Below are 9,297 nucleotides of genomic sequence, written 5' to 3' on the forward strand. Positions count from 1 at the left end.
GGTTGTAGGAGACTAAAGAGACATGCAACTAAATGGAACATATGCCTCTGCATCAGATCCTTTTTCTGTAAAGGATATTATTGGGACAACTGACAAAATTTGAATTGGATCTGTGGACTAGGCAGTATTTTAACAGTGAATTTCCCGAGTTTGATGACTATGGTCTGGTAATATAGGAGTTACCTTTGTTTCTAGAAAATACACACTGAATTATTTAAAGATAATGAAGCTTCATATCTGCAACTTACTCAAATGGTTCAGAAAAAAGTATATATAAATAACATAAATAAGTAAAATATTAATATGTATATAGAGAGAATGATAAAGCAAATGTAATATGTCAACAATAGCAGAATCTGGGCAAAGGTAGAAGATCTTTGTACTATCCTTACAATTTTTTTTTCTGTAAGTTTAAAAGTATCTTAAAATAACAAAGAAACGTTTTAAAGGTACTGAGATTTCTGGCTTAGGTAACGGGATGGAAAATGGCTAATTAATTAACAGTAGAAAGGTAGGAAGAGCAGGTACAGAGGAAAGATAGTTTCAGTGGAATATATCTAGTAGTCAGTTGAATATGTAGCAAACGTATAAGTGAGCCCCGTTCAAACTGGAGAAAGTAGATATGCTGCTTTCCTTCTCATTAGCTCAGAGTACAAGAGTGAGATCACTTTAGTGGTACTTGGAGAGGCAAGCAATTAAGAGTAGTAGTGGTAGTAATAACAAAATTGGCCAACCATTCATGAAATCAATTTAGGGTATTCAAAATATTTATTAAATAAAAAATAGCGAATTTATTGAATAAAACATAAGTATGGTTGATAGATAAAGTATTTATGCCCCGGTAAAAATGTACGTTAACAAATCAAAACAGATGTTGGCTTTACTGTTTGTATTACATTGCTAGGTCTGCCATATGAAGTACGATAGGTTGACTTAAACAACAGAAATATATTTTCTCACAATTCTGGAGATTAGAAGTCCAAGATCAAGATGTTGACAGGGTTAGTTTCTTCTGAGACCTCTCTCCTTGGCTTATAGATGGCTGCCTTGTCCTTGTGTTTGCACGTAGTCTTCTCACTGTACCTGAGTCCTAATCTTCTCTTCTTAGAAGGACATCAGTTATATTGGATTAAGGACCAGCCTAATGACCTAATTTCAATGTAATTACCTCTTTAAAAACCTTATGTCCAAATATAGTCACCTTCTGAAGTGTGAGAGGTTAGGACTTCAACATATGCATTTTGGGGCACCAAAATTTAGCCTGTAACACTGTTGGTATTGTGCTAGTCGTACAACAGAATGCAAAGATTGGAACTGTTTGGATTTTCATTCAGAACAAACTGACTGTATAAAGATGTTTCAGACAATCAGAGATTTTTCAGTATGGGTTCAGTATTAGATATTAAAGGAATTTTTATTTCTTTCTGTATAAAGGAAATAATGGCATTGTGATTATGTAAGAATAAGCCTTTCTTAAGTCCATAGAATATGATGACATGATGTCTGAAATTTGCTTTTAAATAGTCCAGAAGATAAAATTAAAAAAAAGAAAACACCATGTGAGGGAAGATAACACATATATACCTAAATATTGATGGTCATTGAAGCTGGCTAATAGGTACCTGGTATTTTATTATACTTTTTCTTCGTGTGTTTGGAAATTTTTGTAATAAGCAGGCAAAACAAAAGTAGGGAAACTCATACTATAGAGAATTTGAAAGACATAGAACAGCAGGAAAAAGGAAAAATCATTCAGTACTACTTCCTAAAGAGAATCTCAATTAGCTTTTTAAAGCAATTTTGCTTTCAGTCTGTTTTCTATGAGTATTTCAATTTTGCTCATATCGTATGTAAGATATTTATTTCTACTTCCTTGAATTAACATTATGTTATACTTTCATTTCCATGCTATTATATATGCCATATAAACTTCATATACTTGTTCAGGAGCCTAGGTGGCTCAGTGGGTTAAGCGCCTTACTCTTGGTTTTGGCTCAGGTCATGATCTTATGATCTAACGGGTCCTGGGATGAGATGGAGCCCTGCTCAGCGGGAAGTTGGCTTGAGGATTCTCTCCCTCTACCCCTCCCCCACTCACATGTGCACACACGTGCTCTCCCTCTAAAATAAATAAATCTCAAAAATAAATGTTAAGCTTCTTAATAATGCTAATATGTAGGAGCACCTGCGTGGCTCAGTCGGTTAAGCATCTGCTGCCTTCAGCTCAGGTCATGATCAGGGTCCTGCTCAGTGGGGAGTCTGCTTTTGCCTCTTCCTCTGCCCCCTCCCACCCCGCTTGTGCACTTTCCCTCTCTCTCACTCACTCACTCACACTCTCTCAAATAAATAAATAATAAAAAATCTTAGAAAAAAGAATGTTCGTATGTGCTCGTAGTAAAAATTCAATCAATCATCCAGACATTTATACTGTAGAAACTGAAACTCTGCCATATGTTGATCACTGGTAAGAGTCTTTTATACATTACTCCAAGCTTTCCTTCATATCTATACTGAATATACTAAATTTAAAAAGACAACTTCATACTATAGATTTTTTTCCTGCTGCTTTGTCTTAGTCTTTATCATGTATTGCCATCCTAGAAGGTTTTTTATATGTAATATAAAATTATATTATATAAGTAATATGCATCTATTACATTCATTTTAGTGGCTTCATGCTATATCATTTTTATTCCAGAGTTTCTTTATCAATTATAATAAAAATACCAAATATGATGGTTTTTTAATTCAGAGAGCTTTCATAAAATTCTCTCATATTTTCTCTAAATTTGTTCCTCAGTATTTTATATAATTTTGGTGTTATTTTGAATTCATTCATTTCTCTCTATTTGCTAACTGGTGATTGCATGTTTTCCTGCTTTTCCTCCTTCTGGGTCTCTTTTGCTAATTTTTGTTTATTTCCTTGATCTCTTCATATTGGAATATCCCAGAGCTAACCTCTGGACTTCTTCTCTGTCTACACTTACTCACTTGTTGATCTCTTTCAGTCTCTATGGTCCCATGGTCATACAGACTACTCCCAGAGGTATCTCCACTGAAAGAAGCCCATTCTTCACTCCTGAACTTCAGACTCATACACCCAACTGCATACTTAGATACCTCCACTTATATGTCAAATACACATCTCAGACTTACTAAACTCCTAATTCCCCACTTGAAGACCAACCCCTCCCTTGAAGCTTTCTCCATTTTGTATAATGGCAACTCCATTTTTTGGAGTAGTCTTGAGTAGTCTTTGACTTGTCTCATTTTCTTATACCCCATATACAACTTATCAGGTTAATACTGATTTGAACTTAAATCCTACATAAAAGAGGCTATGTTTATAATTCAGAGGGTAAATTTTTTTTCTACTCGAACTATAGCTCAGACATTCAAGCCTCCTTGTCTCCCTTTGCTGGTATAGTCTCTTGAGGGTCCCAGTTTTATGCAAAGGTCTTAATTCCCACACAGAACAAGTCCTCATATCTTATGTTTTGGGAAGTCCTTCCATTCCAGGACTACATTTAGGGAATCAGCAAATACTTCTAGTGTAGGATCGCCACTAAGTAGTCGCTGGTTACTATTCCTGTTTCATTTTTCTTTTCCTCTTGACCCCCTGGGAACTTCCTTTACTTTTATGAGAACTCAAAGATACAATTTAGTTGGCATTTCTAGCTGATTTTCAGAATTTTTTCCCCCTGCAGTGTTATCTCTTTGACATATTGGATAAAAAGAATTTCTTTTTTCTCTCAACTCTTAATACATATTGCAGGGGTATTTATGAGTTAATAGTAATTGCCTTGTAATAGTGACTGCCATTCAAATTTAGCAGATGACTTACTGAAATAATGAGCCTTCCTTATAAACTTTCTGTGAAGTGATTTGCTAAGAAAACTTGACAAACCCATAGATGTGGGTTACATCGAATTCATGGAACTTCCTACAAAGTATAAGGCTATTTATAGATTTGTTGTGTATATATGAATATTTGTTTTGTTAGGAAAAGTGTTTTAATTTAGGTCTCAGAAAGCCCCATGAAAAACAGGAACTCTTTCAGAGACAGGGAAAGAAAAAATTCAGCCTATGGTCAATTTAGGTCTCTAAAGCAATGAACACTAGATGGCAGCAAAACAACATTTGTCATTACCAGTGCCCGAAAGATCCCAGTTTAAAGGTATGGCCTTATTACATCTTATTATGTACCCATTTATTATCCAAAGCATTTAATTTACTGATGCTTAATATACTACTTTGAATTTATAATAGCTTGAGATATATTTGACACCAGGGCTGAAAAATGTAGTTTCTAGATTAATAAATACAGTACAGAATGTTGCTTGTACCACCAGAGTCTATCTAGCAACACTTCCAAGAATCCACTCCCTGGAGACCACTCTCTAGACAGCTCATCCTTTGTCTATGACGTGAGGTCCTGTGGTTGGACAAAAGGTACGTTCATTCGGACATTCATTTCCTTTTCTGCGTTGTCTTTTGTGCCTATTAATGCTTAAATTTTCATCTTATCATTCAAATGATAGCTGTTTATAAGATTGAGAACTAGCTTCATCTCTCTTACAAAGTGTGAAAATAGAGGCTTCCCAAAACCTGTTGTGAGTAATTACCAGGCCTCCTTCTCTGAGGAACTCAGGTTAGATATCTCCACCACAAGCGAGAAGGGACTTTTCACATTTAAGAGTATCTTTATATAATTTGCACGTCAAATTAGAAAATACATAATTTGTGTGTATAATTTAGCTTCATGATCCCATTTTTTTCTCTCCATACCTGAGATAATTTGTAATTTTATGTCTTTTAAAATGTTTAGAATAAATTATTATTAAAGTAAGATGTTAATAATACGGAAAGATACTTATGAGGGAAAATGACAAATCTGTGGTTCACCACTTCCTTCTCAAAGTGCTGGTCCTAAGAGTACAGCAATTCTCCCTACTCCCCAGTTTTGTTATTCAGGGTTTCATTTATCCGTAGGCACCCGGGCTTTGAAAGCAGATGATCCTCTTTATGACAAATCAGCAGAAAGAAGGTCAATAGTAGCCTAACTCTACATTGCAATGTTTGTGTCATTCGCCTCACATCATCTGTGCACATAAGCATTTTATCATCTCACATTATCACAAAAGGGCTGAGTACAGTACAATAGATATTTTGAGAGAGAGACCACATTCACATAACTTTCATTACAGTGTAATTTTACAGTGTAAAAAAATTTCTATTTTATTGGTTATTGTTAATCTCTCAGTGTGCCTAATTTATAACCTAAACATTTTCATAGGTGTACACATATAGGAAAAAAAACAGTATATATTGGGTTTGGTACTCTCTGCAGTTTCAGGCATTCCCTAAGGGTCGTGGAACATATTCCCCATGGGTAAGGGAGGACTATTGTAAATCCCTTTCAACAGTTTCTGTGTTTGTTTCTTCTGGTGTTTACCTCTCTATCTCTTAACACTATTGCTTAATTCATCAGTTTTAAGAATTGCCTTTTTCTACTGCCAAAAGATGAATTAAGTCATTTGCATCACTGTCTACATTCCTTACCCATCTCTTCCCAATAAAATCATGCAGGGGGAATAGAGTACAATGGATAAGAGCATGCACTCTGGAATCCCATTTCTGCCATTTACCAGCTGTGTGACCTTAGGCAAGTGACAGTCTCTCTGAACCCTCTTCCTCATCTATAAAATGGGGATAATAATAGTTCATTCCTCATAGGATTATTATGAGGATAAATGGGTCAATACACTAAAAGCACTAACCAAGTGTTACTATTACTATATTTAATTTCTGTCTTGGTTATCTTTGTTTAATAGTTTAGTTTAAATAATAAGCTTACTTATTATTTAATAAGTTTAAATATTATACTTACCTCTTTGTTTTTGGTCAATTATATATCATCTCTGGTCACTTCACTTTTTTTTTTTTTTAAGATTTTATTTATTTTTTTAACACAGATAGAGATAGTCAGCGAGAGAGGGAACACAAGCAGGGGGAGTGGGAGAGGAAGAAGCAGGCTCATAGCGGAGGAGCCTGATGTGGGGCTCGATCCCATAACGCTGGGATCACACCCTGTGCTGAAGGCAGACGCTTAACAACTGCGCCACCCAGCCTCCCCTGGTCATTTCACTTTTTAAGATTAAGATATTGGCAACCTTACACTTCTTTCCCTTTCTGCCCTTTCCACACCTCAATCTCACCTCCAATTTTCCATCTTTTAACTAGTTCTATTTTCTGGGAGATTTTTCTCAGTTTGGTCTTCTAAGCAAATTTTTACTTTAGCAATCTGAGAGTTTTACCTAATCTCTAGTGTTAAGTTTTACAGGATTTTAAAGATTCAAACTCTTATTGACTATTGTGTTAGGGTCTGGTAGGGGACAAAAATTACCACACCAATAATCTGCATAGAGAAAATAATTGTGAACCAAGTACATTGCGTCAATAGAGAAAAGGAGGCAAACTGAAAAAGAACAAAGGCCTTTTTGGGGTCTCAGAATTGCAATTTGCAGAGCACAGATTCTGGAGTAACCAGAAAAGTGTCTGGCTCATATGCAGAGAAGGTTTATGAGAAGGAAGGGAGAGGTGATTACATGATTTAGATAAAGAAGAGTTAAGAAAAAACCCAAAACCCCTGCTAATTTGGTGCTGACCGATTGAACCACTTTTGATTACTATCTGATTATTTTATTGGTGCTATCACACAAAACTATTTCTGGTATGTATTAGCTAACTTTTCTGTCCTCATAAAGTTCGTATCAACAGTTTTATGGTTCAAGTGCTAGTTGTTCTGTTGGATTTTATGAGCAACTGCTTGTATAACAATAACCACATACAGCTTGGTTCAAAAGTTCACTAGTTAGAAAGAAAAGTGGAACTTCAAAATGGAGTCTCTCATGTCCAGAAATTGTATACAATTCCACAAATGTGAACTGAGAAAAGGATGTATTTATTAAAAGAAATGAAAGAGAACTCTAAGGTATAGAGAAGTAGTAACTGCAGAGAACAGCTACTACTCCCAAGGTTGAGGGAAAAGTGAATAAGGAAGAAACCTGGAACATCTGGAGAAGTGGCCCTGAGCAGGGAGATTCAGACACTGAAGAGTGGGCATGGTTGCCACCAAAGCACCCAGCCCTGCTGCTAAGGTAAACAAAGGCAGGACCTCTGCTGGACCCTGAAGGAAAAAGAACACCAGAACAAAAAGTACCTTGTCTCCTATTGACCTCCTTGTGCCTCCTCAGTGTCCTCGATTGGCCGAACCTACATCCAGTCAGCAAGCCAAGCCCAAATGTTGACTGCACAGCCCATTACCAGTATCCCGAGGCAAGAGAGGGATGAGTTTGGAGCTGGGAGGCACTAAATTAATCACTGGCATATATCTCTGAGTCTATTCAATAAATAGACTGACTTCTCTTTCTTGCTTCTCTCCTGTTCTTTGAATTATTTCAACTTTTTCTGGATTCCCCTACCCTCTCCAACCATTGCCTGTTTATCTCTGGCCTCTCTTTATTTTGGGTTCCTTCCTTAATGGTTATTCATTTAAAAATAAAGCAATGAAAAGATTGAGAGCTCCATGGTTGTGGGCTTGGGCTTGCCAGCTAATTGACTTTTTTAAGGGTGTTTGGGGAACAGCAGCTGCCCTGCTTCTCTAGACGAAGTTTCTATAGAGAAGAATCTCTCTTTCTCTCTCTCTCTTTTTATTATTTATTTATTTATTTATTTATTTATTTATTGCTAGGGTGGTAAATACCTGGCTGCTGGGTATTCTGCTTGTTAGGATGAGGAAGTAGTCTGAGGGACAATTATAACTTTCACTCACTTTCAGTTAATTCCCCATTTCACTCCATAGTCCATTCCTTGCTTCCAATTAGTGTTTTCTGAGCTTCTCTGCATTTCTGCAAGGCCAATTTTCCCAGCTTCTTTAGAAACCACTTGCATTAATTTCTTGTAACTATTATAACAAATTTACACACACTTGATAGCTTAAAACAAAAGGAATTTATCTCACAGTTCTAGAGGCCAGAACTCAAAAATCAAGGTGTTGGCAGGGCCACACTCCCTCCAGAGGTTCTGGAGAGAATCTGTTCCTTGCCGTGTCCAGCTATGGGTGGCCGTTGGCATTCCTTGGCTTGTAACCACATCATTCTAGTCTCTGCTTCTGTCTTACAGGGTTATCTTCTCTTCTGTCTGTGTAATATCCCTCTTACAAGGTCATTGGGTTTAGGACTTACCTAGAAAATCAGGGATGATCTCCTCATCTTGTGATGTTCTGTTGTTTTAAACATACACAATCCTTAATTACATGCAAATACCCTTTTCCAAATAAGGTGACATTTACAGGTTCTGGGGGATTAGGACATGGACATATCTTTTGGGGGACCCCATTTCAACTCACTACCTCACTCTCCTAACTGCTATTCTCTTTAAGAAATTGATGGCATTTCTTGTCCACTGATGGCCTGCTTTCTATCCTCTTTTTTGAGTTTGTGTATATAGTCACATATATTATAGATATGTATACACATATCTCTATATGTGTGTGGTGTGTGTGTTTTCTTTATAACAAATAGATACCAAAATAACTATGTTTAAATAAATAATGTTATGATGATATTTAGAAATTCACAGTAAAGCCAAGGCTTGCTTTCTATTTGCACAGCTGAGCGGGAAAGAACAGCGGTTTTCTTCCAGGGTAGCATGGCCTGAAGCCTGGAGGGGCCCCTACTGCTCATTCTCTCACCTTTGTTTCCTTTCTTCTGGAATTTATTTGTTGTAGGACAGAAGTCAGATTAGTATTGGTTCAGTGCTGAAAGATCAAGGGGAATTTCCTATACAAATCAGAAAACGACTTGGATGTTTCAAATGCTTACCTGCAGGGCGCTTGCTTCCCAGATCCTCCTGTCAAAACGCAGCTTCTGTTCCATCCCCGCAACCGCCTCCCTGCGGGCCGGGCAAACCGCAACATCATGGGATAGACAAGTGGTTGGACTGGAGGAGGCCTAGAACTAGTGACGCCGAAGCATAAGCATGCCATGGAGAGATCTATGGCATTTTGCAAAAGGGTGCGTGGTAAAAGATTGAATCTTTTTTTTTTTTTTTCCCCAAATGCAGTAGTAACAGTTCGGTTGTTTTAAACATACACAATCCTTAGGAGACTTGTTCTACTTGAAGTGGAAAATTATGCCAGGGACAAAGTCAACCCAAAGAAACGAACTACGAAAAAACGCAGGAAAGAGAAACAGTTCAGTGCAGCTCTGGTGAGTCCAACAGTTCTCTCTGTCG

This window comes from Ursus maritimus, unplaced genomic scaffold, assembly GCF_017311325.1.
Source record: "Ursus maritimus isolate PB19 unplaced genomic scaffold, ASM1731132v1 scaffold_13, whole genome shotgun sequence".
Taxonomy (NCBI): domain Eukaryota; kingdom Metazoa; phylum Chordata; class Mammalia; order Carnivora; family Ursidae; genus Ursus; species Ursus maritimus.